General features: G+C 37.8%; 1 pseudogene; it reads left to right on the top strand.

Moving 5' to 3' along the window:
• Positions 1 to 2,706: 2,706 nt before the first annotated feature.
• LOC149237598 (chaperone protein dnaJ 16 pseudogene) lies at positions 2,707 to 3,300 on the top strand (annotated as a pseudogene).
• The last annotated feature ends 409 nt before the right edge of the window (positions 3,301 to 3,709 follow it).

Here is a 3,709-nt window from a genome sequence, read left to right as displayed (position 1 = left end):
GCTATGAAAGAAGAGATGGACTCCTAATCACATAACCATAAGTGGGACTTAGTCATGTTTCCTGCACATAAAACAACATTGCAGAATAAATGGGTTTACAAGTTGAAGGAAGAAGATGGAAGTAGAAATAGGTATAAAGCTAGACTTGTGGTGAAAGGCTTTGCACAAAAAAAGGGTATAGACTTTGATGAGATATTTTCTCCTGTTGTTAAAATGACTTCAATCGGAACTAGTTTAAGTCTACTAGCAGAGGAAGATTTGCATCTTGATCAGTTAGATGTAAAGACGACCTTTCTCCATGGGGATTTGGAGGAAGAGATATATATGCAGCATCCACAAGGATATGAGGTAAAAGGGAAGGAGAAACTAGTGTGCAGGTTGAAGAAGAGTTTGTATGGGTTAAAACATGCTCCAAGGAAGTGTTATCTAAAATTTGACAGGTTTATGTCTGAACAAGGTTATACTAGATGTCACTTTCATCACTGTGGTTATCTCAAAATGCAAAATGATGGCAACTATATTATATTTTTATTGTATGTAGATGACATACTTGTTGCAGGTTCTAACATACAGGAAATAAATGTGCTCAAAAGATAATTGGCACACTCATATGCAATGAAGGATTTGGGTGTTCCAAAATAAATCCTTGGTATGAGAATGACTAGAGACAGAAGAATCACAAATTAACATTGTCTCAAAGTGAGTACATAGAAAAGGTGTTGAAAAGGTTTAATATGAAGAATGAAAAACTAGTTAGTATACCTTAGGACTAGCCATTTCAAATTAAGGAAGGATGAGTGTCCCAAGGCTCAGGAAGAAATGGCTTGTATGTCTAAAGTTCCATATGCTTCAGCAGTTGGAAGCTTAATGTATGTAATGGTCTGCACAAGGCCTGATATTGCACACGCAATGTCAGTTGTAAGTAGGTACATGAACAATATAAGAAAAGAACATTGGATGGCAGTCAAGTGGATTCTCAGGTATTTGAGAGGCACCACAAATCAAGCATTATGCTTTTGTGGTTCAAACACATCTCTACAGGGATATGTTGATGCAGATATGGCAAGTGATAAAGATAACAGGAGGAGCACAACAGGGTATGTGTTTACTGTAGGTGGGTCTCAAAAGTGTAAAGTGTTGCTGCACTCTCAACAATGGAAGCAGAGTATGTTGCTGCTACAAAGGGTAGTAAAGAAATGATTTGGTTACAAAGGTTTTTGGATGAGTTGGGTTAGAATAAGGAGTTGGGCAAGTTATATAGTGATAGTCAGAGTTCCATACATCTTACAAAGACCTTTGCATTTCATTCCAAGACTAAACATATACATCTCAAGTACCATTTCATATGGTCAGTGTTGGAAGATGGAAATTTAATGCTGGAAAAGATACACACTAGCCAGAATCCTACAGATATGTTAACAAAAGTTGTAACCAAGGAGAAACTGAGAATGTGCTTAGTTTCAATTGTTCTTCAAGTATGATGAAGAAGATGAGAAAAAACCAGGTCTAAAGTGGAGTCATTGTCTAGCAAATGAAGTAGTGGTGGAGTTGCTATAATCAGTCTCCAAGTTGGAGATTATTGGGTGTGGAGCCTGATTATCTTATTTATTTAGAGGTATCACCACATTGGACCCCAGTTCATAAAGTGGTGGCAACACCGCCCATAAAATATATGCTGCAGGGGTCCATAAGGGGCGGCCTCAAAGCTAAAAATAGATGTAGAAATTCGTGGTAAAATGTTGTAATTTCATAGTTAATCTGGGTCATTCATTAGGCAAAGATATGACAATGGAAGTTATGTTTAATTTATGGTTTTTTAACCTATAAGGAAATACCTTGCTATATATAAGGGAATAATATTGTGTCTATGTAGATTTGTACTCTGAGTGAGAATAGACAAGAGATTGAGTGAGAGAAGAGGGAAATACATCAGATCTGCTATAGGTTGTATCTCTTTAGTTTGCTGGATAATATGAAAGGAAGGACTATGTTTCTCTGTGGATGTAGCTCGAATTGGGTGAACCATGTATATCTGTGTCTCTCTTATTTTCTGTGTTTATATTTCTGCAATATTTTTTATGTTCCATTTCTATCTAATATATAATTTTGTAACAAGGTTAACCTTTGTTGAATAAGTTGAGACATTCAAGCTCTTTGTAAGGTAACTAAAAATCACATGTAAAAAATGTCTAATTATTCCATCTATTGAGGGTATCTCAATTGTTTGCAGTAAGTTAGAAATAATTAATTCCTACTTGTCTATGGTTGTAATTTTCTATTTGAGTAGTTTGTTCCTACATAACAGGAATAAGTTAGAATATAGTTTCTCCTAGTTTAGTGTGTGGTTGAGAGAATCTCTCAACCACACTGCTGCACGTCTAAGATAGCATTCCGATCTTAAGACCATTGATTGTATAAATATGTGTGTAATTTCCTCATTCAATAATTAATAGAATATATTATTGAGTGTCAGTAATTTTATCTTGGTACCAGAGCCTGTGAGGGCCTGGCCCCTACTGGGCTTGGGCCCTCCTGGGCTGAGGGAAAAATAAAGAGTTTTATGATTGTTTTGTTGGTTTCCTCTGCTTGTTGTCCATCACCCTCCGTTGGTCAGCACAGCGGTGGTTGTGGCGATATACCCCTGTTGTTGCTTATCTGGTATCTCTTGCGTAGCATACTCTTCTTGGATATTTGCACCGGTTCAAGATGCCTGGGGCATCAGGTGCCTTTAGAGGAGAAATTGGAGTTGATGAATATCGACGAGATCCATATGAGGTGCTAGGTGTCTCTCGTGACGCATCTGATCAGGAGATCAAGTCATCTTATCGTAAGAAGGCTTTAAAGTTTCATCCAGATAAGGATGCCAACAACCCTGAAGCAGCTGAACAGTTCAAGGAAATAACTTATTCTTATGGTATTCTGTCGGATCCAGTAAAGCGTCGTCAATATGACGCGGCCGATTTTCAGGAAATTGAAAATGAGAATCAAGAATTGGAATTGGATCTATCTAGCCTAGGAGCAGTGAATACCATGTTTTCTGCTCTTTTCAGCAAGCTTGGAGTTCCAATCAAGACAACAATATCGGCAACTATTTTGGAAGAAGCTTTAAATGGAGCAGTTCCAATCAGACCACTTCCTTTGGGCCAACCTGTACAGAGAAGGGGTTAGAAACAGTGTGCACATTTCTACTCTGTTACTATAACAGAAAGGGAGGCAGAGGCAGGCCTAGTAGTGCGAGTGGTGTCCTGTGATAAAAGAAAATTCAAGTTGTTGTATTTTGAGCATGAAGAGAATGGAGGGTTAAGCCTTGCTTTAAAGGAAGACAGTGCAAAGACGGGGAAAATTACATCAACTGGGATGTACTTCCTACGCTTCCAAGTTTATCATCTAGACACCACTGCAAATGAAATTGAAATTTCCAAAGATCCAGACGTTGCATTTTTTTTTTAAGAATCTTGATGGTTTTCAGCCATGTGAATTGACTGAGCAAAAGGCTGGCACGCATATCTTTGCTATTTATGGTGATAACTTCTTTAAAAGTGTTAGTTATACAATAGAAGCTATTTGTGCTGAACCCTTTTCTGAAGCAAAATAGAAACTCTGATTTTCCATTCAATTCGACATTCTGCTGGTTGTAACTTTCATCATGATGGGTATCTATTTTCGATGGATGGTGAGTTACGATGCTGCTTGTAGGTCGTGGGACTCC

This window comes from Pinus tabuliformis, chromosome 8 (genome assembly GCF_031772625.1).
Source record: "Pinus tabuliformis cultivar Carrire ecotype Pingquan chromosome 8, CPIR1, whole genome shotgun sequence".
NCBI classification, from domain to species: Eukaryota; Viridiplantae; Streptophyta; class Pinopsida; order Pinales; family Pinaceae; genus Pinus; species Pinus tabuliformis.
The sequence above is the reverse complement of the archived record's forward strand: the minus strand, read 5'-3'. Positions and strand labels throughout refer to the sequence as shown.